The sequence below is a fragment of the Eptesicus fuscus genome, chromosome 20, assembly GCF_027574615.1.
Source record: "Eptesicus fuscus isolate TK198812 chromosome 20, DD_ASM_mEF_20220401, whole genome shotgun sequence".
Taxonomy (NCBI): Eukaryota; Metazoa; Chordata; class Mammalia; order Chiroptera; family Vespertilionidae; genus Eptesicus; species Eptesicus fuscus.
In genome coordinates this window covers 40,569,985-40,595,545 of record NC_072492.1, presented here as the reverse complement: position 1 = coordinate 40,595,545, position 25,561 = coordinate 40,569,985, and the positions used below count along the sequence as shown (strand labels likewise).

The following is a 25,561-nucleotide window of genomic DNA, read 5'->3' as shown; positions in this document are numbered from 1 at the left end:
TTGGAGTACAGAGAGGGGAAATGAAGGAGGCAAGGGTAGAGAAGACCTAAGACAGCAACACGAAAGATCTTGACCTTTACTCACCATAATCCAAACTTCCTTGATGTTTTTCTTTTTTCTTTTTAAAATACTTTTTATTTATTTTTATTGATTTCAGAGAAGAAGGGAGAGGGAGAGAGAGATAGAAACACATCAATGATGAGAGAGAATCATTGATCGGCTGCCTCCTGCACGCCCCCTACTGGGGATCCAGCCTGCAACCCCGGCATGTGCCCTTGACTGGAATTGAACCCGGGACCCTTCAGTCCTCAGGCCAACCCTCTATGCACTGAGCCAAACCGGCTGGGGCTTGATGTTTTTCAAATCTTATCCTAATTACATTATTCTCCTATCATTTTAAAAATATATATATTTTTTATTTTGGAGGGAGAAGAGAGAGGGAGAGAGAAACATTGATCAGTTGCCTTCCATACGTGCCCCAACCAGGGATGGAACCTGCAACCCAGGCATGTGCCCTGACTGGGAATTGAACCGGCAACCTTTCGGTGCACAGGACAGCGCTCAACCAACTAAGCCGCTCTGGCGGGGCCTCCTGTTATTAAAAGAACACTTAATAAATTTTCTTGCACTAAGGCTGACCTCTCTGCACAGTTTTAATACAGATGCAGCCACTTCTTCCCAAAATAGCATTTCCTACCACCCCCCCCCCAAAAAAAAAAAAATTATTGTAGGATGTAAAATGACCTGAGTCTGGGATAAGGTTAGGGAAGACGTTGAAACTCTATAAATAAAGGGGTTCCTCAAGGGCCCTTCCAAAAGCAGATGCTTGGTTTTTACGACACTTTGACTCCAGACCCCAGGAATGGTAATTTGGCAACTTTGGGTCATGTTCTTCAGTAGTGGATAAACACTAAAGATGATGTCATGTTTCAGCAGGTAGAGAAATCTGTAGGTAGAACAGGAAGAAATAAGCATGAATAGTAAAAGGAAAGACGTAGATCCAAGAAAGAACTTGGCATTTGTGGGGGCTGGTGAGCCCAGAACATCTGACTGAGGTGTCTAGCTTTGCCTTCTGGGACACTTGATCCCTTCCCCACCCGCTCCCTGTCAGGGCTATCCTGCTTGCAAGAGATGGGGTGCAGAGTGACGGCTAAAGAAACAAGGTGACCTTCCATTCTCTCTAACTCTCCACCCACAGGCCGACGCTCTGAAGGGCTCCTAGTAATTAGAACAGTAATATTCTTACCTTCTGTTTGAGGAGTGCTTTATGGTGTTTTTTTTTTTTTTTTTGGAGGTTGGGTTCATTATCTCATCAGATCTTCCAGAAACCCTGTGAGGCAGGCAGGACAGGTATTGTTCCCAATGAAGGAAATTCAAGCCAAGGAATGTTTAACAGCTCAGCCAAAGCCACCCAGCCCAGGAAACAATGGAGCCAGAACAAGACCCAGGTTCATCACTTTCAGGGGTTGTTCTCTCAGAGGGCTTGACAGGCCCGTTCTGAAAAACGGCTACAGACTCCTGTGGAGTAAAAACAGGCAGCCTTGGCATCTGATGGAGAGTAATCCTAATATTCCGTTCTACATCCACATCTCCCTTATTCAATGCCCCCCCCCCCCGCCCTTCTTTCTCTCTCTAGGACCCTGGGACCTGCCTCCGTGAATCTGAAACCTTGGTGATGGGTGCTTTGGAAGGCCTTGGGCCTCAGGGCTAGCAAGGAGATTCTATTTCCTCTGCCCTCTCTTCACTCCTCTCCTTCACACACCTACCAGAAGAAGGGGCTGCCAACCAGTGTCATCACTTGACGCGTCACAAGAAGAGGGCATTGGCTCTTAGTCAGACTACTAATTTCAGCGTCTCCCTTCTTCGGCTGCTGGCACTGCCGCTCCGCAGTCATGGCAGACAGCATTTAGCACCCACACCTGGCATTGTGGGAAGATCAAACTTCTGTCACCTGGTTTCCCGGCCATGGGTAGAATTCTTCACTGACATTCTCAGTAAGGCAGTGGTCAGAAACCAGCAGAACCCCCCACCCCTTTATTTTTTTAATTAAAAAGTTTTTAGGAAAAAGTTCTGTACACTTCGACAATTCTGAAAACCTTCAAAGATTTCATTTAAAGCACAACAGAGCTGCCTGGCCAGTGTGGCTCGGTGGTTGAGCGTCGACCTACGAACCAGGAGGTCACAGTTCGATTCCCGGTCAGGGCACATGCCCGGGTTTCGGGCTCGATCCACAGTGTGGGGCATGCAGAAGGCAGCCGATCAATGATTCTGTCTCATCATTGATGTTTCTATCTCTCTCTCCCTCTCCCTTCCTCTCTGAAATCAATAAAAATATATTTAAAAATAAAACAAAGAGCAGCAGAGCTATCTGGTTTCTGTAACATGAACTGGATGGCTTGGTACAAGCCCCCTGTTCACTGTATTTCTTTGCTCCCCAAGTTTCCAGGATGTTCCCCTAGTCAGTTATAGTTCTTACCCCCTGTACTTACAGAGGGGCCGAGTGGGTCCTGCCCACGCATTAACTGGCAGAGCCCCATCCCCGCACCAGATTTGGAGCCGGACCAGAGCCCTGGCCACAAGTCTCCTAGGCTCTCATATTTGAGTGTTGTGACCTTTGCTCAATCACTTTACTTTTAAGCTTTGTGAAAAGAGGGGATTGCATGGTTCTTAGAGTCTTCCAGATTGGATACCTAGGGTTCTACCCTAGAAAGCTGACCGTGTTCATTAATACCTTGTAATCCCATTCCTTTCCTAAGAATTACTACTCAGTTCTCATCTCTAAGCCTTTCTTACAGGGAACTGCTCCTCTTACACAATGGAAAAGCTGTCCTGGACTCCCCCTCTTTATTCACCTTTTCTCAGAGCTCTAAGGGACAGTGTTTAGAGACAGCTCAGCAAGCTGGGCTTTGGGCTTTTCTATCATGGGTTTGGGATGCATACGTGCACGCATGCACGCATATGCATGTAAATTAGAGGGCTATGGGCCCTGGCCTCTGTGTTGTTCCCACTATTTATTTTGAACAGATGAGGTCTGGATTTGAAGGGTCACATGACCAGAACTATACAACCTGGGTCTTCAGGTTGCAGGTTCCCCACCTGGGGTCAGGGTCAGGGTTAGGGTTAGGGTTAGGGTTAGGGCTACCATTCGATGTGTCCCTCTTACCTCACCTCACTCTGTGCCCCTCACCTCCCACCACCCCCACTTGAATGCTGGTGAAAAGTTAAAATAATGCCAGAATGCCCTAGAAGAAAAAAAGAGGATGCACTAAAAGGCCGCTGTGTGACGCAGCTGTTCCGCCTTGGGGACAGATATTGGGACAGCCGGTGTCACTTGGGCCTCAAGCTTGTTTCAGCCGCAACGTGCCTGGCCTGGGCTGTCATGTGGTTCACAGCTACGGTTTCTTTATATCAGCTTCTCATTGGAAGCATCTCCGAGTTTGGGTTTTGATTACTCTGGTGTACTTATCATCAAAATGCTTTTTTTTTAAAAAAAGAGAAAAATTTTATGAGTTTATTTGAGCCAAACTGACAACATGTGCTAGGGAACAAGATCTCAAATGTCCCTCAAAATGCATTTTATAATTTTTTAAAAACCATATTTATGTGACAACTAGAGGCCCGGTGCATGAAATTTGTGCACGGGGTGTGTGTGTGTGTGTGTGTGTGTGTGTGTGTGTGTGTGTGTGTGTCCCTCAGCCCAGCCTGCACCCTCTCCAATCTGGGACCCCTCGAGGGATGTCCGACTGCCCTCTCACAATCCAGGACTCCTGGCTCCCAACCGCTTGTCTGCCTGCCTGCCTGATTGCCCCTAACAGCTTCTGCCTGCCAGCCTGATCACCTCCTAACTGCCCTCCCCTGCCAGCCTGGTCACCCTTAACTGCCCTCCCCTGCAGGCCTGGTCCCCCACAACTGTCCTCCCCTGTAGGCCTGGTTGCCCCCAACTGCCCTCCCCTGCTGGCCTGGGTCACCCCTAACTTCCCTCCCTTGCCAGCCTGGTCACCCCTAACTGCCCTCCCCTGCAGGCCTGGTCCCTCCCTACTGCCCTCCCCTGCTGGCCATCTTGTGGCGGCCATCTTTGACCACATGGGGGTGGCCATCTTGTGTGTTGGAGTGATGGTAAATTTGCATATTACCTCTTTATTATATAGGATTATTATATAGGATTTCTACAAATCTTTCTTTTGCATTACCCCCATTCAATCCTTCCGTCAACAGGAAGTAGGAAGGGCAGAAAAATGTTGTTCCCACTATTTTTTTTTTCAACAGATGAGGTCTGGATTTGAAGGGTCACATGACCAGAACTAAAACCTGGGTCTCCAGGTTGCAGGTTCCCCACCCCAAGTAAGGGTTAGGGTTAGGGTTAGGGCTAGGGCTACCAATTGATGTGTCTCTCTCACATTGATGTTTTTCTCCCTCCTCCTCTCTGTCTTCCATCTCTCTCTCCCTCCCTTCTACTCTCTCCAGAAATCAATGGGGAAAAAAATCCTTGGGTGAGAATTTAAAAAAAAGAAAGAAAGAAAGAATAAAGAAAGAAAGAAAGAAAGAAAGAAAGAAAGAAAGAAAGATCTTCAACCATTTTCCTAATGCAAACCACTGTGAAACCATTAGTTAACCCTGCATATACTATCTTTACTGATGGAAGGAAAGATCAGCTAGTCCCTGTCTTACTGTTACAGGGCCTGGATTCGTCTTTATCCATACAAGATGGCCAGTTAGGACAGTGGGGAGGTGGGCTTTGGAATCTGAGGGACTTTGGTACTAGTGAAGTGAGGCCACCACCCCACCTGCAACAGCTTAGCTCTCTGGGTATCTAAGCAAAGACACAGAGAAACCCTGGGTTAGGGTGTGGGCGGCTGAGGGCAGGGACCTAGCAGAACATCCTCTCTAAGTATACCTGCAGCCCAGCTCCTGGGGGGCGGAGGGGGGGCGGTGTGAGGGGTAAAAGAGGGGGTAGGTCCTGCCTCAGGCTCTGTCTACAGCAGACTGCCTGCTCTAAGGTAGTCAGGCCCGAATTGTGTTTGAGTCTTTCAAGAGGCTCACGCTTAATTGTTGTCTGTAATTGAGGTGACATACGCCCCAGAGGCATGTACTGAGGTCCAATGGAAGAGATAGTTTTGTAAAAATTGGTGTTAATTAATTAAAGAAGGCAGTTGCACGGGGCTGTGAGTTAGTGCCAGACTTTGTAACCCTAAACCAGCCAACCCACCCAACCGGCCTCACCACCTGAGGAACAATCCCCAAGTTCACGTAGATGGAGTGGGAGACCTGGGATGCAGAACAGGAAGTGGGGACCGAAAGGGAGGAAGGTGGGGCTCAGGGAACCCTCTCTGAGTTTTCATGACCCCCAGAAGGCTTTGGCTCTTGAGAACTGTTTGGGCACCACCCTAAGACATGTTGCGGGGAGGGGGGCGCGCTAGGAAACTGCAGAAAAGGGAAGGCAAAATCAAAGGAGGGAGGTGAGATTGTGGGCGAGGGGCAGCAAGGGAGGAGAAAGGTGCGGGGCGGGGGCGTGGAGGGGGAGCTCTTAGCAGGAGGAAAGAATGATGGAGCCACTGGGTAGAACCTGGGAAGATTCCAGGGTGGAAAGGACCCTGTGGGCGGAGCTCAGGGGAGATGGAGGTGGATGTGGGGGCGGCAACATCGTGCCTGGGGCCTCTGGCATTCGTGCAGGTATTAATTAACCCCGGACCTGAGGTCTTTAGCGGAGCTGTGGCAGCCTTTCACAGGAGCTGGGTTAAGAACAATCACAACAACAATAACAACAATTAACCATAATGAGACCTTATCTGCAGTAAGTTGTTTCTAGGGCTTTGTAGGCATTAAGTCATTAATTCCCCAGGCCCCCGAGGGCCACCTTTTTTCTAGAAGTCCTGGAGGTGTGAGAGGATACAGGCAGGCCTTGTGCAGTTCGGCTGCTGCCATTGGCTGGGCGGGTGAGTTCACTTACAGAGCCATAAAACCCAGGGGTTCTTTAGGGCTTCGTAAACTGGTACAATCTTTTGCATTTAGAAAATAGTGCTAAAAAAAAAAATAAAAAAAAAGAAAATAGTGCTTAAAAGGGATAAGTTCAGAAATGTGGCCATCGGCCACCACAAGTATCTCCGCAACTTTGATGTGAAAACTCAAGTCCTACCTGAGAGCAACACGCGGAGCAACGTGTCGCATCGGAGAGTGGCCTGGAGATGACCATGAAGTGACCATCTCCGTAAAGCGCTAGCTGGAAGGATTGAGCCCTGGCCTGGAAACAGGGTAAACTGAAGGACCTCAGGTATCCATCCCCCCACTCCTACCCCCTCTTCCCCTCCCCCCCACACACACCAAGGAGGGAAATTTAGAAGGAGGGGTTCAGGGAAGTAAAAAGAGGAGGGTCATTCTAGAATGGGAGTCACATGGGATGGAGCCCGGGAGCCAAAGTCTTGAGCGAACCCCAGTGCCAACAGTGACCAGCCTCGCAGATTTCAACTGTTCTTCCCTTTGTGTTTCCTGTAACAGTGGTTACTACACATTTTACACATTCAATTCAAAAGCACACTGTCATTTGCATCTCAAAGATGATCAAAGTCTTCATCACTATCCTAGTCAAGATCAAAGACAACATTGTATAGCACCTTAAAAAAAAAAGATTTCAAAAAAAGATTTTAAACAGAGGGGTACCCTCGAGGTCCTTAGGTCATGGAGTAGCAGGAATGCTGCTCCCCATTAATGAAGGGGACGGTGGGGGGGGGGGCAGGGAGGGGGGCAGGTGAGGTCCAGAGCAGGAACTGAGCTTGTCTGAATCTTCGAGTTGGGCAGCAGAAAGATCTCTGTCACGGCTGACCAGCCATCACCATTCATGACAGTGAAATAAGAGGGACCAGCCCTCATTGTTCTGACCCCCGCCATCTCTCTAGAGCCAGAGCCTGCCTGCCTTCCCGGTGTTACTACTGTGCCAAGAAAGTTACCTGTAAGAAGGTTCTGGAATGTTCAGGGCTTGCATACCAGTCCGCCTTGCAGATTGCGTCAAAGAGTAATCTGGTTCACAAAGTAGTCCTAAAAATATCGTAACATTTGAGACATACTCAAGTTATTCGTGGTTTATCTGAAATGCTGATTGAACTGGATGTCCTGTATTTCATCTGGCAACACTACTTGCAGGTAAAACCACCAGGCGGAGAGTCATACTAACTCCTTTGGAATTTTTTAGATAACAATGCCATGGGAAGGAGAGAAATACTTCGATCGCTTCGAGTTCATTGGTACCGGGAATCGGAGACAGAGAAGATGGCCAAAGATGTGTTAGGGACACAAGAGACCCAGATCCAGGTGCCCACCGACTCTGGTCGGCACACTCATCCCCACCCTGGGTGCGAGGGCCACCACGTCTTTAACTGGCTCCCTGTCAGGCTGAAGAGTTGCTTCAGAGCCTCCAGGGAGAACACCACCTGCCCACACCTTGATTTGGCCTTCATTGGAAACGCCTGACCTCCAGAACTGCTCGGGAAGAAACCTGTGTTGTTTTAAGCCACTAAATTAGTGGTAATTTGTCACAGCAGCATCAGGAAACTGAATCCCTGTTGCCTAAAGGGAAATCTGAACTGCTTTGCAAGGCATTCAAGGGCCTTCTGTTATCTGCCTAACTGCCCCCCCTCCCCGCCCCCCGCATGCTTTACCCACGGAACTTCTCCAGGATCCTCGACAGGTCATGCCCTCTCTTATTCCCACGCGTTTGCATGTGCTATTTCTTCCACCTGAACACCCTCTGCTCACTTGTTTGTCTGGCAAATTCCTCATCCTTTCTGCGGCTCAGCTCAAATAATACCTCCTCTGTGAGGTCTTTCTTGCTTTTCCCTCGAGGGACGTAGGCTCCTTTCCCGCTCCTCTGCTGCGCTTCACCTGCACTCCTGTTAAAGCAGCTCCATAGTATAACCACCCCCCCCCCACCCCCGCTGCTGGACGATACGCCATTTGAGGGCGTGGAGCCTCTCTTTAGACCTTGGGTCTCCCTTAGCACTAGCATGGTGCCTGGCACATCAAACAACGGTCCTCGGAGACTACAGCTCTTATCCCGACGGCCAGTGGGCCCTGGACCAGTGACACAGCCCCTCCAGCCCAGTTCTCCGCCCGTAACCAGCATTGGGGACGCCATCCCTTCCCTTCCCCAGTGGGAGATGATGACAAAGGAAATCCGACATGGAAGTGTTTCAAGGCCAAAAAAGGAAAAGGCTCCAGTCAGAGTTTGGTAATGTTGCAGTTGTACCCACGGTACTTCATGCTTCCTCTCCAAGTCTCAGTTCTTCACCTGGGAGTGCATTTCATGTGCTCCACAAAGGCAGGCGCCATGTCCGCCTCACACCCTATTATACCTCCCCCCACGCCCCCCGTCTACACTGCTTTTCAGGATGAATTCTCTGGTGGTGTTGATGAAGCTCTAGGGGGAGGCTTTCCCACATTCTTCAGACTCGGGGGTTCTCTCTCCTGTGCACCCCGAGGTGGAGATCATCTGGACGGGAGGTCCCCCACAGTCACAGCACTCACGTAATCGAGTTCCACGGTACTGAGTCAGGTGTACCGTCCCAGCTTCCAACGCACCCCGAGGGCTCTCCCAGGGACTCCTCCGGTGCAGGCACCGGGTTCTTTCCGTAGGAATTATCTGATGTTCTATAAGATGGCGACTCCACCCAAAGGAAGGCTTGTTCACGTTTATTACGCTTACGAATTTTTTTCTTTCCGTGTGAATTCTCTGATGTTTCACGAGACGTGAAAGGCGGTGAAGGTCTCCATAGAGGCCTCTGACGTCCCCAGCTCTGTGTCCAGTGTGCGGAGGGACTCCGGCCTCGGCCTCTGACAGTTTACAACCTGGTTGAGGAGACAACGTGCATGCACACGAAACCGCTGGGGAACACGAGACATTGTGTAATCGGGCCAAGCCCCAGAGTTTAATGAAATTCAGGGATTGACTAGACGGGGAGGGCCGCACGAACGGCGTTAGATGTTAGCTCAGCTTGGAGAAGATGGTAGAACTGAGGCGGGAAAAGAGGAGAGAACGGTGTTCAGGAGATGGCTTTATCCTTCTGTAGGGACTCGCTGTTTTAGATTCTGGAGAGAGAGACTGGGCGGGGGGTGGGTGTGTGGAGAGGGAGGAAGGAAGGAAAGGAAGAAAGGAGGTTGGCGAGGGGAAGAGAGAGAGACAGAGAGAAAGAAAAAGAGAGAGAAATTCTTTCTGTGTGACGTAATGATTTGTCCCTTGATTTAGGAAACTCCCGCAAACTTAGGGCAGCAGCCTTTGAAAAATTTTTCTCTCTAATGCTGCTCTCATTTTACAGCTCAAGACACTTTCACTTTTACCTAAAAAGGCACCTACGAAGGAAGGAACATTTCCCCCCTGCACTTCGGGAGCACAGGCCCCCATTCCAGGCCCAGGACTATGGATGCCACCCCAGGTGACAGAGGCCCCCGGGGGGAGAGAAGCCGGCCCAGGAGAGGGCCCAGGAGGCTGCGTTCCAGCACGCTGGAGCGCTCTCTTCCTCGCCCTTGTGTCACATTCTCTAAAATATTTCCCTCCGGGATGTCGACATTTAGAGAGAATGAGGGGGCATCCGAGCCAAAGGCCTTTTCCTTTCCGTTTTAGGGAAGTCTTTCGGGAGCATTCGGAGCAGGGAATACTTGGTGGCTTCCCGCGGAGGGCGGCGGACGGCAGGAGGGTGGGATGTGCAGATCCCATCTCGCCTGTCAGACAGCTGGGAGACGTTTCTACCAATTACAGTGGTTAAACGCTGACTCAACACCCAGCGGCGGCCTGAGGCGTTAGAGCCTTCATCCACGGACAAGTTTCCAAGGGAGACAGACACGGGAGGCCACGGGACCTGCCCTGGGCGATGTCGTCAGAGAACAGAGGAGTGGACCTCACGCCCAGCAGGGCGGCTGCTGCTGGCGAGGCTGGAGCCCTGTCATGTCCAACGCGGCGAAACGGGGACGTGCCTGCCCTCCGTGTCATTGCCCAAAGGGTTTGTGTGCATGTGGGATTCTGAGGCTCCTTTAAATACGCTTAAAAAATTATTATTTTTTTTAATTTTAGAGAGAGAGGAATGGAGAAGGATAGAGAGATAGAAACACTGATGAGAGAGAAGCATCCCTTGGCTGCCTCCTGCACGCCCCCTACTGGGGATCGAGCCCACAACGGGAGCGTGTGCCCTGCCCGGGAACCAAACCGTGACCTCCTGGCTCATGGGTCCACGCTCCACCGCTGGGTGGAATTCGGGGGCTCTCCATTCCGTGCCGGCTCCCTGTGTCACTTCCCTAGGAGGCTGAGTGTGGGATGGGGGGCGGGGGGGCTCACCCCGGGAGAACAGAGCGGGGGCTGGTGCCTTCTGGGTGGACATCCTGTTGGAACATTCTCTGTTCCTCCCGGCGAGGCACGCTTGGCCCGGTGAAGCACGCAGGCAGGAAGTGAAAGAGATCCACTGGCTTTCAGCAGCCCCGATGGCCATCCAGTCTGACCACGCACCCCATTCTGTTTTCGTTGTTAGTATCTGTCCTGCCTGCTAGCTCAGGGGCTCCCCCAGGGCAGGCGGCACGTCTGTTCTCGTCACCATCAGAGCTGCCTTAGCACCGGTCACGGCGCCCGGCACTCAGCAGCTGTTCGTGAAATGTTGGTGGAATCAATCAACTACAAATGTGGAAGTGTTCCCCTTTAAAGAGCTCTTACCCTTGGCCAGGTGTTCAGTTACGTTATAAATGTCGGTACCCTAGCCCTGACCGGTTTGGCTCAGTGGATAGCGCGTCGGCCTGCGGACTGAAGGGTCCCAGGTTCGATTCCGGTCAAGGGCATGTACCTTGGTTGGGGCACATCCCCAGTAGGGGGTGTGCAGGAGGCAGCTGATCGATGTTTCTCTCTCATCGATGTTTCTCTCTCATCGATGTTTCTAACTCTCCCTCTCCCTTCCTCTCTGTAAAAACCAATAAAATATATGTTTAAAAATTAAAAAAAAAATAAATGTCGGTATCCTAGGGATGGGAAGGGACACTGTGGGGTAGTCATAATAACCAGAGCTAGAAACGTGGCGGGAGGGCCCTGGAAAATAGGCCAAAAGCTCAAATGGTATCTGCTAAGCAACAGGGAGCCACGGCAGGTTCTCGGGGTCACCAGTAAGAGAAGGCCAACGGGCGGAGTCACCGAAGACCAGTGAGCCTTGGCGTGGCCTAATCTCAGTGGTAAGCTCGAGAGATGACTTTTGGGGCTGAATGTCAAGAAAGCAGCAGGAATTCTAGTGAGTGTTGCTTCTGGGTGAATTCGGAGAGCTGGCGGCAGGAACAGAAGCAGGGGCCAGTCCAGTCATGGCCGGACATGTCCAGGGAGGAAGAGATGCCTCGGGGTTCTGGTGGTATGCTGTGTGAGGCCAGGGTGAAACCAAAAAGGAAAGGTTGTTTTTCTCCAGAGAGTGCCTCCTGAGGGCAGAGACCGTGTCTTCTTCTTCTTTTTTTAAAAAAATATATTTTATTGATTTTTTACAGAGAGGAAAGGAGAGGGATAGAGAGTTAGAAACATCGATTCAGCTGCCTCTCGCACACTCCCTACTGGGGATGTGCCTGCAACCAAGGTACATGCCCTTGACCGGAATCGAACCTGGGACCCTCGAGTCTGCAGGCCGACGCTCTATCCACTGAGCCAAACCGGTTAGGGCCAGAGGCCATGTCTTATGCGTCTACACCCACAGCTCCAAGCAGACTGCCTTGCATGTAGTAGCTGCTTAATAAAAGCTTCATCAATGAATGCTTGGCTGGCCGGCCGGCTCTGGGCGGCACTGAGGATGTGAGAGCTTACGGAGGCCTCTGAGAATCTGTTTACTGTCTGGTCTGCTCCAGCTCCCTCAGCCTACTCTTCCGTGTTGTCCCACCTCTGTTTCCTGCCAGAAGATCTTCCTGAGGATTGCTGCTCTCTCGCTGGACAGCAATCGTGGGGAAGGTGACTCGCTGGGTCTCAGCCTGCAGCCTGCCGGGCCGCCCCTCCCTTCTCCTTGGGCCTCCCACTGCCGGAGAGGAGCTATGTTTTGCAGGGTTCCTGTGAGCCCCCCACCCAGCCACCAGGTTGTTCTTCACCTTTCCTCCTGGTCTTTCTTTGATCTCATCGCGGCAGGCAGGGACATGTCACCGCTGGAAGCCTGGTGTGAGCAATCGCGCGCACACAGACACACGCACGCCCCTTTCCCTGTCTCTGAGCCGTTGCCTGGCCCTCTGTCCCTGGGCCTGGCCCGTCTCTGCAAGACCCGGCTCTTCCTCTCCGGGGATGCCCAGTGTGGCCTCTGACACAAGGAAGCCCACCCAGAAGGCAGGACCTTCCAGAAAGACGCGAAACCAGGGGCCTGACCTCATGATGCCCCCAGCGGCTGGCAAAGGGGGGGGGGGGTACCAGCTCTGCTGTCCTGGCTCCAGCCCAGTTCTCTCTTCTAGATTCTACCCCTTCCCTGGCTCCCCTCCAGGCTGACAAGATCTGCCCCAACTGGGGAAGGATAAGCATGGCATGGCGATAGAGGATGGCAGGGGAGGGACGGGGTCTCTCTCCCAGGACCTTGCTCAGGTCATTCCCTGGCTCGGTGCCTCAGTTTCCCCCTTGAGAAATGATGCCCATGCTTCCAGGGTTAGGAAGGTGCTCAGCTTTTGGAAGTTTCCTGAGCAAACTGGGGAAGAACCCAGTCACGCTGAGTTCCCTTGCGGCCAGAAGCTGTCCGCCCCGCCCCACCCCAGGAGGCCTTGCTAGTAGGTGAAGCCGGGCCAGCAAGGCAGGGTCCTGCAGGATGAAAGCTCAGAGAAGCCAGGGCAGGAATAATGATGATAATCATCAGCCTGGCGTCCTAACCGTCCAGGAATGCGAGGCCCCACGCCCTGCGCACCTCACACCCCAGGACACTCCAGGGCTCCTCTCCCTTCCTTTTATTGCTTCGATCCCACACTCTGCCATTCCCAGCCCAACCCATCTGGGTTCCCAAGGACGGCAGCCCATCCACCACCCAGTTCCCTGGGAAGATTCAGCCCAACCAGGCCCAAGCCAGCAGCCGGGCAGGCTCCAGGCTTTCCCAGGGAAGCCGGGTGCCTGCCCCTGGCCTGGGGCGCTTTCCCACAGACCCATCTCTGTCTGGCCAGCGTGAGGTCCAGGAGCTTGGCCCGTGCCAGTACAAATCTGAATTCAGGTCCTGGCCGGGCCACAGACTAACTCGTCGTCGGGCCCTGAGTAAGTTTTGTTTTGAATTGCTCTGGGTTCACCGCCTCACCTGCCTCACACTTTCCAGGCTCCTCGTCACTCACTGAAGATAAACTCTGGACCGCGTAGTTTCTTTTCTTTCTTTAAAAAAGTATATGTTTTGATTGATTTCAGAGAGGAAGAGAATGAGAAAGAGAGAGGGAAGGAGAAAAAGAGAGAGAAAGAAAGAGAGAGAGAGAGAGAAAGAGACAGAGAGAGAAACATCAATAATAAAAATCATTGATTGGCAACCCTGGGCATGTGCCCCAACCGGGAATCGAACTGAGACCTCCTGGTTCGTAGGTTGACGCTCAACCACTGAGCCACGCCGGCCGGCAAGTCTGTTTCTAGCCCACCTTCCCGACCCCACTCTTCTTCTTCGCCTCCTGCACGCCAGCCGGAAGTGTTTCTCACGGACGGTCATACATCTCCCGTGCTTTTCCATTCTGGGGCTTCAATCCTTCCCTGGGCGGCCATTGCCTCCATCTCCACCTGGCCAGGCTCCCGCCTCCAAGGCCCCGGCCAGAGGTCAGCACCTCCATGACCGCCTGACCCTCGTCCTTGGAACGTCGGCGTCTGGCCTGGATCTCTCAAGCCCACATGCGGTGCTTATGAGCCTCGTTCTCCTTGCCCACTGCACCCCCGGCGCGCCGCCAGGCCTGTTCATGGCTGTGTCTCCATGGCGCCTAGGTTAGCATCTGTACACGGGGCACGTGCTCAGTAAATTCGTGTTGGACATACATTGTGGCATCCTGTTAACTTCCCCACATGCATGTGCTTTGAAAAAGTAAAAATAAAAACAATTACTTTTTAATTTGTCCAATTCTTTTGTTGTTGTTGTTGTAAATCCTCACTCGAGGATATTTTTTCCATTGATTTTTTTTTTTTTTTTTTTAAGAGAGAGTGGGAGAGAGAGGGAAAGACAGAGAAACATCAATGTGAGAGAAACACATCGATTGGTTGCCTCCTACACCCACCCAGGCCAGGGAGGAGCCTGCAACCAAGGTACTTGTCCTTGACTGGAATCGAACCTGGGGCCCTTTGGTCCGCAGGCCCATGCTCTATCCATTGAGCCAAACCGGCTGAGGCAAAAAAAAAAAATTATTTTAATGTGAAATGTTATGTGTGTGTGTTCTCCCCAGCTTCTGCGGTAGCGGGTGAAGGTGGCAAAGTCTCCGGTGAAGGCGTGCCCCCACGGCGTGGCCCCTGGGCTGACACGTGGAATGCTCTCCTCACTCGTCCCTGGTCCAGTCTGACCTTGGGCTCTGTCTAGCAGGAGGTGCGCGCTGTCCTCCTCAGAGCATGGCAGTCCCACCTTTGGGGGCTTCAGTTTGTTTAAGCTCCAGCAGCCTCCAGGCCCCCGAGGACGCACCCCCCAGAAGGCCCCTGGGTTCCTGTGGGGGCAGAGACGAAGGGTGGATGTGTTTGGAACCTCGCACCTGGCTCCCTGTGAGAACCCCGTGGAGCGGCATTCTCCACTGCTGCCTGAGAGTGTTTTTAATAATAGTAACAATAACTTTGGCAACGCCCTGTATTTACTTAATACTTTTCTCCAGGGAGCCCAGCTCGCCATTCCCTCGTTTCCAGAAGGAAGAGAAGGACCAAGGCGATGAAAGAGAGCCATTGCGGCCACACTCTAGAATACAAGCATCCTTTGTTCTAGGAGGGAACTGCAGTACACGGTATTTCAGATGCAGAGGCCTGATAAAGTAGGAAACCAGTTCCTTCCCTGGGACCCAAAGCCTGTGACTCAAGAATGTTTTGCCCAAATCAAATCCTGCGTGAGATGAGAGCTCCCATCCTGAGCAGTTACATCTCATCGGTAATAAAAGTTGAGCAGGCCCCCTTAATATATTATTTACAAATTGTGTGCATGGCCTACTGCCATTAGTATCTCAAGCACAGTGTACACGCTGGGTGAGGTTTGCTTTTTAAGAATGATGGAGGTGCAAGTTCACGTTTCAGATAGTCGCCTTGGTCATTAAAAATGACAAAAAAAGGGTTGTGGTCATCTTCATGTGAGACCTGATCAGATGGCCACTGTTTAGACCTCAGGGTGGGGCTGATGAAGAGCTCGTGTGAGAAGCCAGAGCAGGAATTGCCCTTTTTTTATGAACTAATGCTTGCTGAATTTGGGTGACCCTTAATCTGCAGTTTTCTATGCAGGAATCTTCATACATATACATATACATATACATATACATATACATATACATATACATATACATATACATATACATATACACACATATATCTATATATATAAAAGCCAAGCGACCGGAATGACGGAGCGACTAGAATGACTGGTCGCTATGACGTGCACTGCAGCAGGCAACTGGCCCGATAGGCCCCCCCAACCTCCCACAGCATCTCTCCCCAGCTGGCCCGTCCCTCGATCGGCCCCCCACCCCAGTCGGGAGCGGGGCTGGCCAGTCAACCTCCCACAGCCCTTCCTCTGGCCGGCCGGTCCCCAATAACCCCCCATCAGGGCAGGCCAGCAGGACCCCACCCATGCACGAATTCGCGCACCAGGCCTCTAGTATATAAATATATATTTTATTGATTTCAGAGAGGAAGAGAGAGGGAGAGAGAAATAGGAACATCAATGATGAGAGAGAATGATTGGTCAGCTACCTTCTGCACGCCCCCTACCGGGGATCGAGCCCACAACCTGGAATGTGTTCTTGACTGGAATCGAACCCAGAACCCTTCAGTCTGCAGGCTGATGCTCTATCGACTGAGCCAAACCAGGTAGGGCATGCAGGAATCTTCTTAACCCCATTATTCATTTCGTGAAGGTGAATTTAGGTCAAGTTAGATAATATCCTGTATAATAAAAGCATAGTATGCAAATTGTCCCCTCGACCGGGAATTGTCTGGGAGTTCGACCAGGGGCGGGGCCGGCTGGGAGAAGGGAGGGAGGCCCTGGCCGGCAGCCGCTAGGGACCCTACCAGTGAACGAATTTCGTGCACTGGGCCTCTAGTCCTATATAATAGAAGGCTAATATGCAAATCGACTGAACGGCAGAACGACCATTCACTATGACATGCACTGACCACCAGGGGGCAGACACAACACAGGAGCTGTCCCTGGTGATTAGTGTGTTCCCACAGGGGGAGCGCTGCTCAGCCAGCAGCCGGGCTCACGGCTGGCGAGCGCAGCGGAGGTGGCGGGAACCTCTCCTGCCTCCGCAGCAGGCGAACATCCCCCAAAGGGTCCCGGACTGCGAGGAGGTGCAGGCTGGGCTGAGGGTCCCCCTCCCAATGCACGAATGTCGTGCCCCGGGCCTCGAGCGGTCCGTAATGTCATCGTACCAGGCAATGTATGTTGTGACACTTTGCAATTTTCTAGCCATAAACAGAAGAGGGAGGGAGCCCTGGCCACCCTCCGGGGCACGTCCAGGCGTCCCTCCAGGACACTCCACCTGCCACACGTGGCCCACGTCTCAGCGTCCATCCACAGGTTAAAATCAGAGGACGCTTTCTTGACTCATCCAAAGGGAGGCCTCATTTCCGTCACGGTACCTACCATTTCTGACATCTGCAGGCCCCCTGGCTCTCTCAGCCACCTCGCCTCACCTCTAAAACCCTCTCTATAAGGTCCACTGACCTCCCTCCATTCTCTGTTTCCATGAGAGACACCGCTACGTGCTCCATTACCCAGACCAGAAGCCACAGAGTCCGCCTCGCTCCTTCCTCCTCGTCATTGTCCCCAATGAGCCGCTTTTTGAGGGTCCTCCCTGGCCCTGACCATTGCCGGGCCACTGGCTCCCTGCCCGCCCCCCCTCCCCCCGCCTCTTCCAGTCTCACTTCCTCTCCACATTTTGCCAGAGAAACCTCTCAGGTACACAAGCCTGATTGGGCTTCCCCCTTCCTCGTCTCTCCGTGGGCCTCACGCCTACAGGACAAAGGGAGAACTCTTGGCAGTGTTTGCCAGGCCAGGCCCGACGCACCGTTCCCAGGGGTCCCCCTCAGCCAACCCCCCGGGAACCACCCCCCGGAGCACCCCCCTCCCTCCTGCTTGGACAGCTCTCAGGGTTTCTCTTCGCGGCCTGCGGAGTCCCGGGACAACCTCTAAGCCCAGTTTCCCTGGCGCCTTCCAAACGCTGAAGGCAGAGAAAGTTGCTCCATCCCTCTGCACCCCGGCGCTGGGCGTGGGACTCGCCTCTGTTCCGCTGACATGGGATTGTTTAGTTGTGGGGATCCTCCTTAAGATCCTGGCTCCTGAACGCGTGAAACCGTGTCTTATTTCTCTCTGTACCCTCCTTCCTCCGCGCCCTCCTAGTCTGGGGGCGGGGGGGGGAGGGGGACACGCTCTCCGTGAAGGACGGTTGGTTGACCTGAGGGGTTAGGGGTTTCTTTCCCACCCACCACCTGCCCTGGCCCCTACTCCACCCCCACTAGCTAACACTTAAAAAGCGACTGGAAGTAACAGCTACTGGATGTATTCACTCGCTGAATCCTCACCACAGGCCATGAGCTCAGCGCTCCTGGCATCTCCACTTGACAGATGGGGAAACCGAGGCACAGGGGAGTTGTGTGATGGTCCAAGGTCGTGCAACTCGTAAGCGACAGCGTCAGGAGTCAGACTCGGCGTCTTGGACCCAGAGCCCGGATGCTAACCTCTGTGACAGGGTCAGTGCTGTGCCCCCGCCTTCAGCCTTCTCGCTGCTCTCCCTTCCACCCCGGGGTGGCTGCTGTTCCCAAGACCAGCTGAAACCCTTCCACCCTGCCCAGGGCTGAGGGTCTGCTGGCTTAGGAATCTCCCCACCCCCTCGCTCAGAGAGAGCGGCAGGCTCCCTTCGGTCACCCGCACCTCACTGTCCTGGAGGGAGGCCCTCTGCACACTTCCTTCCTGGGCCAGGATGCATCGAGGGGATGGGAATCCGGGGCTCCGTGGGCCCGAGTCATTCCTCTGGGAGGACCCGCCAGAACCGTGCCCATGACCCCATTCCCGGCCCAGCAGCCCCTCAGGCACCTGGAGGCCGCTCCCTACCTGGTCTACCTGCTCAGCTTCCGGCCATTACTAACATCTCCTCCTTCTCAGAGGCTTTCTGTCTAGTCTGCCTTGCCTCCCCACACTTCCTTCCTGTTCTGTCTCTTTACACCCCAACTGGGTATTTTTAACCTGAGGTTTCCACTCCTCTCGCTGTCCAGTTGGACCTGGGTGGGGCTGCGTGTGCGCTGGAAGGGCTGGGAGCGGCTGGCCAGCCTCGAGGCTACAATTTGTGTCTCTCGCTGCTGGGCCCAGCCTGGCCCTCACCCTTACCCGGCTCTGTTAAGCTGTCCCTTCTCTGCTTCTGGAATAAATGCCCTAAAGCAGCTGTGGGTTGAGGCTTTGGAAATGGCCCGTAGGGAGCTGAAGCCCACCCGCCCCTCGCCCCCCAGGTGATTGGACCTGGAACCAGGTGAAAATCAAGGAGTCCCTGGAACAGCCCAGGGCCACCTCTCGGTCCACCGTGCGGCCCGCATCACTGAGGCCCTTTGGAGCATTGGGGGGCTCCCAGGGCTGCTGCTTCCTGGTCTGCAGTCTTCGCTCAGCTCCGGAGAACCCCCCAGACTAGGAGGGCCCCCGCCCGCCTTACCTTCCCGGAGGTCTCTGCTACCAGGACCTCCTCGCCGGAGCCTGGCCCACCGGCTCTCCACTCCGCCCTCACCTGCTGCTCCCTCACCTCCACGAGGCTCAGCTTTGCCGCCTCCCAGGTGCTTCACAGAGAAACCTGTGTATGAAGCCGAAGACGGGTCTTTTAGAGCTTCCGAGTTCTGATGGTTTGTGTTTAGGTGTTTTTTGTTTGTTTTTGTGCCCGGCTTTCTGAACAGTAGCAACTAAACAAGTTGATATCCGAGATTTTTCTTTTTCCAGCAACTGACAGTGACTCACGGCGGCTGCTGGGCCCGGGGCTAATGTTCCCTAAAGTCATTGATGATCCTAATGATCGCCCCAGGCCGGGAGGGAGGCGCCCGCCCCGCTGAGTCACCGCAGAGGTTTCAATATGCTCAGCGTTGTTTTTATGTTGACTGTGTTTTCAGAAAAATTCTAATTCCTTAAACAACGGGCGAACCCTGTGTAATGTATTTAGTAACTAACTGATCGGAGAGCAGGGACCTGATTTCCCATGGGCCTCGGGGGCCTTCAGGACTCGTGGCCCAGACAGAACATCTGCAGCTCTCACCTCCAGCCTCCGCCCCAGCCACACCTCGGCTTCACCCTTGTGACTGTCCCCACCCCTCCCTCCTGGCTCAGCTGCCAGTGTCCCAAGTAGCACGCCTTCTGGCCCCACTGTGAGCTGTGACGGCAGCCCTGTCCATCTCCCTTGGCCCCTGGCACTCCTTTTATTTTTTTAAAATATACTTTTGATTTTTTTTTTTTTTTTACATAGAGGAAGAGAGAGGGATAGAGAGTTAGAAACATCGATGAGAGAGAAACATCAATCAGCTGTCTCTTGCACACCCCCTACTGGGGATGTGCCCGCAACCAAGGTACATGCCCTTGACCGGAATCAAACCTGGGACCCTTGAGTCCGCAGGCCGACGCTCTATCCACTGAGCCAAACCGGTTTCGGCTATTTTTTTAAAATATATTTTTATTGATTTTATTTTATTTTTTTAAATTACTTTATTAATTAAGGTATCACATATTTGTCATCAACCCCCCTACTTTTATTGATTTTAGAGAGGAAGGGAGAGGGAGAGAGAAAGAAACATCAACAATGAGAGAGAATCATTGATCAGCTGCCCCCTGCATGTCCCCTACTGGGGATTGAGCCCTTAACCCAGGCATGTGTCCTTAACGGGAATCGAACCTGGGACCCTTCAGTCCGCAGGCTGATGCTCTATCCACCGAGCCAAACCAGCTAGGGCCCTGGCACTCCTCTTAGAGTTGGTCAGCCCTTCAGTCTACAAACACTTACTAGGTGTTCCCAGGAGCAGAGAGCAGCCTGCTGGGCGGGTGCTGGCTCAGGGCGAAAAGGCTCCCACCACAGACACCCAGAGAGCGGCCACGACAGCTTCAGGGCTCCATCTCAGCAGCGAAGGAGGAAGGGGCCCCACCCAGGGTGGGGTTTATCAGAACAGGGTCCCCCCGCGAGAGAGACCTGGGCCTCCCTGTGCTTGTCAGGAAGGCTGTCCAGCTGGGCAAATAGGGGCAGAGAGCTGGGGAGTCTACCCAGGGTGGGGCCCAGAATTCCCCCGCCACCTCTGCCAGGAAGCTGCCTTGTGAATCCTGGGCTAACTGGGCGACCAGCCCCAGCAAGGAGGAAGTGGACTGGCTTCCTGTTTGTTTGTAAATCTCAGAGCAGCATTGTGTGGCCATGAACACCAGCTACTCGGAGCACCCTTGGGCTGAGGCAAGAGCCCCCGAGAGCCCGTCCGACCGCCCACCCAGTGAGCCCTCAGCCAGCTGGGAGATGCAGGGACTCCATCCCAGGGCAGCCGCGCTGCGGGGGCTAGCCTGGGGGAAGCCAGGCCAGCTGGGCAGGGACAGGAGGTGGAGGGATGACTTCCCCAAAGACGCCAGAGCCACACATCCACAATAGGAAGCCTCCGGGCAGCTCCGGGGGCTCAAGCATTGCCCCCTCCCCACCCCGAGGGCTATTTCCTAGACCCCTGGGTTCCGCTGTTTTGCCTTGGAGGGCAATCTCGTGCAGAGATCACTGGGCCCCTTGAACAATCGGGCAGCATGCATTGTGGTTTTGTTTGCAACAGAGAACTACATGAAAACCACCAACAGGTTTGCAGAAGCCGACGGTGATAACAAAACGTGATAGATCCATCCCGGGGAAAGGGTGCAGCCATTAAAAAGGATGGGGTGGGCCCGCCGGTGTGGCTCAGGGGTCGAACCAGGAGGCCACGGTTCGACTCCTGGTCAGGGCACATGCCTGGGTTTCAGGCTCGATCCCCAATGTGGGGCGTGAAGGAGGCAGCCGATCAATGATTCTCTCTCAGCATTGATGTTTCTACCTCTTTCCCTCTTCCTTCCTCTCTGAAATCAATAAAATATATATATAAAAGGGATGGCCCTGGCCGGTATGGCTCAGTTGGTTGAGCGTTGTCCCATGCACCAAGAGGTTGTCGGTTTGATTCCCAGTTATGGCACATGCCTGGGTTGCAGGCTCCATTCCCAGTAGGGGGCGCATCCATGTTTCTCTCTCTATATCCTCCCTTCTTCTCTCACTAAAAATCAATTATATATATATAATGGGATGGAGCCCTAGCCGGTTAGGCTCAGTGGATAGAGCGTCGGCCTGTGAACTGAAAGGTCCCAGGTTCAATTCCGGTCAAGGGCACATGCCTGGGTTGTGGGCTTGATTCCCAGTGGGGGGGGGTGTGCAGGAGGCAGGCGATCCACAATTCTCTCTCATCATGGATGTTTCTATCTTTTTCTCCCTCTTCCTTCCTCTCTGAAATCAATTAAAAATAAAAAAGAATGGGATGGATTTGTATGTGCCATTGTGGCGACATGTCCAAGATGTTTTGATCAGTGAAAACAGCAATCCCTTTGGTGTCAGTAATCAGAAGAGCGGGGGAATGTTGACAGAGGCGGAGAGATGCATGGACTGCGGAATGCCTCACTTTTTTCTGGGAGGAAACTTACGCAACCTAACAGCGGCTCCTCTGGGGGAGAGGAACCGTGGGAGAAAGCAGTGAGAAGGCTTTCCCTTTTCATTGTTTATCTTTTTGTACTATTTGCATTTTTTTTTAGTGATGTTTATATACTTAAAAAATAGTACCTGTGGGCAACGGCATTATGATTCACTCTGTTCTATTCTTTACATGTCCCCATTATTTACAAGAAGAAAGCATTAGATCACAAAGTGTTATTTTTAAGGCTTAACGAATCGGGCAGCGTGCATCGGCAGGATGAAACAGGGTAGAGAGAGGCTCACGCCTTCTCCGGGAAAACTGACGGGAGGGGACGGGGAGAATGCTTTGCTTTAAGGTCTGTGCACGTCGGTAACAGACAGAATAGCCAGTTCTCCGCTCCCGTTTGCGGACTCCTTATGGCAAGCGTTTGAGCTGCCTCTGGCTTCCTTCCAACCACGCCTTTCTGTCTCTCTCCCCATTTCACAGCCTCGTCATTTACGTTGAGACTCGAACCAAACAACAAGGAGCAGAAATCTGAAGGAGGAAGGAAAACATAATGCACTTCAATACCCGGGACCTGCTCACCCGGCATTGGGACTAAGTTGTTCTGGCCTCTTCACGAAGGACCTGCGTCTGACTAATCTTCCAACCCCCTGAAGCACATACCCCAGGACTGCACACAGTAGGGACTCAGTAACCGATCACTGGGTGAATGCATGGACCGGCTTGTTTACACAACACTTGTCTTTCTAGGTCTGTTCATTCGTCAAGAACATCCGCAAGATGCCCGGCCAGCGTTGCTCGGTGGTTGAGCATCAACCTTTGAGCCAGGAAGTTGAGGTTCAGTTCCCAGTCAGGACACATGCCCAGTGGGGGGCATGCAGGAAGCAGCTGATCAATAATTCTTCTCATCCTTGATGCTTCTATCTCTCTCTCTCCCTCTTCCTTCCTCCCTGAAATCAATTAAAAAAAAAAAAAAAAGAGGATGTTTCTATCTCTCTCTCCCTTCCTCTCTGAAATCAATTTAAAAATATATATTTTTTAAAAAAGCATTCATAAGATGCAAGGTCAAGTCTCCCCCAACTGCCTGGCAGCCTCTTCCATTTAATTTTGCTCCTCTTAAATGTTATTTAAAAAAATATATATTTTATTGATTTTTACAGAGAGGAAGGGAGAGGAATAGAGATAGAAACATCAATGAGAGAGAAACATCGATCAGCTGCCTCCTGCACACTCCCCACTGGGGATGTGCCCGCAACCAAGGTACATGCCCTTGACCGGAATCGAACCTGGGACCCTTCAGTCCGCAGGCCGACGCTCTATCCACTGAGCCAAAACCGGTTAGGGCCTCCTAAATGTTTTAAAGAAATTAGAAAAAAAAAACCTCATGGGGCTTTAGAAAGAGAATCTAAAGTCTCCTCTGCGTCTTGTTAATTCACTGACAAGTGGGTGAGCTCCACAAACTGACCTCAGGTCTGCCAAAGCCGAGGACCCAGCGCCCTGGGGTAAGGAGCCGTTTAAAGCTACACTGGCATCGTCCAGAACCACAGGAGAGCTGGCGGACTGAAATGCCCACAGCTGGGGGGAAGGAGAAGGCCACGGGGACAGTCGGGGAAGCCGTAAAAGCCTGAGGTATGGAGAAACGGGCGGAGACACGAGCACACGCGCCTGCGGGGAGGATGGAACCGGAGAGGAGGGGGCGGCTGATGACCTGGCCGGAGTTCACTGGCAGGAAGGAGATAAAGGCTCCGGAGTGCGCTGAGCACCGGCTCCGATTGCACTGAACCCCATTCCGGGCGAAACCCTGGGAAACTCACTCACTTTCGCAACTCTGCCGCCCCCGCAGGCTGCCCGGCCCGGGACGCTGGGGACGCCGCCCCAGCGGCGGCGCCCGGAGCCCAGCGGCCTCCCAGCACCCGTCCCCGCCGCGCAGCCCCCGCGCGCCTGGTGCCGCGGGCCGCGCGCCTGGTGCCGCGGGCCGCGCGCCCCGCACAACGGACGGAGGCCCGGGCGCCCTCTCCGTGCACCTCCCGGCGGCGCTAGACTTCAGTAGAGTTGACTGAATTCAAGGGATTAAGAAGTATAAATTGGGGGGACGCCGCGGCGGCGACGTCCGGAACACGGCGATGGCAGTGCCTGGAGCTCGGCGGCCGCCCAGCGCCCGTCCCAGCCGCGCGACCCTCGCGCGCCTGGTTTCGCGGGACGCGCGCACCGCGCACCGGACGGAGGCCCGGGCGCCCTTTCCGTGCACCTCCCAGCGGCGCTAGACTTCAGTAAAGTTGACTGAAATGAAGGGATTAAGAAGTACAAATTGAGAAGTTTGAAAAAGATGGCGGCAGAGGTTAAAGGCTGTTCTGTTGCCTCGCACCCAGCGAAATCGGAGGGGATGAGGTGTGGAGGTGCGTGGGTCTGGCTGGTGGCGGGGGAAAGGGGCTTTTGTTCCAAACCTAAGGGAGATTAGCTCTCCATCACCCTGAAACCCATCTTCTGGCGAACCCCGGGAGACCCAGATGCCTGCGGGGAGAGGCGGGACTCTTGCAGAGGTGCGCCCAGCAATCAGTGTTTGCTGCGCTGGAGTGCGGAACGAGGGGACTTAGATACATGGAAGGCAGAAGGACCCGACTCACAGCCATCGAGGCTCGCCGCACCATGGCCTGTTGGCGCCCTGAGACCCCGCCCCGCCCTGGGACCCGCCCCGCACGTCTTGAAGACCTGCCCCGCAAGTCTTGCAGGCACACCTGCGCCCCAAGCAATGGCTTATGCATGTGGGTGGACTGCCCTCTGGCAGCGGACCAGATGATCTGCTGTTCTAGTCGGACTGCTCCAGGGCCACTCAGACAGGAGGAAGAAACTACAGTTTTTGCTGTAATCCTTGCTGAGTGCCTAAGGCAGTAGCTGATCTACACCCCATTGGAGACCCAGAAACGAGGGCATCTAGTGGTCTGTGGGAGATGACACCAGATTTCAACCACGTGCATAAGGGACACATTCAACGGGAATATTCAGTGAGCGCCAAAGCTTTGCTGCACCAAGACCCGGCCCATAAACGTGTCTCCTGCACAGCAACTCTTCCTTTATAGACAAAGAGAGCCCCCCCAGTGACACCAACAACAATCAAGACTTAACTATACAAAGGAGGACCAAGATGGAGGCATAGGGCGGAAGCCTGATTGTTGCCTACCACAACAACTTTGAGACTACGACAAGAGAGCAGAGCAGACACCATCCAAGACCACCATAGGGCTGGCTGAGTAGATGCTCTACAACTAGAATAAAAGAGGGGTATGTGGGATGATGCTGATGCCGGTGACCCAAAGACCACACTTTAAGAACTATGGCTCAGGCGACACAAAAGAACTATGGCTCAGGCGATACAACAGCGGCCTGGAACGTGCTCGCCGCAGTTCCCCCGGCGGTCTCCGGCTGAGGGGACGGCTCCACTGGCAGCCAAGCACAGACAGACGAGCCCCTATGAGACATGGGGTGGGAGACTCCGCGCTTGCTGACCTCTGAGTCCGTCAAGAATCTCAACGCCCCGGAAGCGGCCAGGTGCGCATGCTCGGCGACCGGCCACCGATGCAGACCCAAGGGCCGACACAGCGACGCCAGACTGGCCCACCGCCATGCACCGGGTGCACTGGAGCTTCGCCGAGCCGCCGCCCGACGAGTTCTGCAGCAGCCATACTGGAGCTCCGGAAGGATGGCCAGGGGAATTGCTGAGGGGGGATTGACCGGCAGGAATTGGGATCGGGAAGACGGGGCCCC

General features: G+C 53.4%; 1 long non-coding RNA gene across 1 annotated transcript; it reads right to left on the bottom strand.

Moving 5' to 3' along the window:
• Positions 1 to 400: 400 nt before the first annotated feature.
• Positions 401 to 18,986, bottom strand: LOC129147450 (uncharacterized). The gene is made up of 5 exons (XR_008554807.1): positions 18,799 to 18,986; positions 6,942 to 7,029; positions 1,767 to 1,919; positions 1,247 to 1,518; positions 401 to 946 (listed from the first exon to the last, which is right to left on the bottom strand). It is a non-coding gene; the product is annotated as an uncharacterized LOC129147450 (long non-coding RNA).
• Positions 18,987 to 25,561: the final 6,575 nt, after the last annotated feature.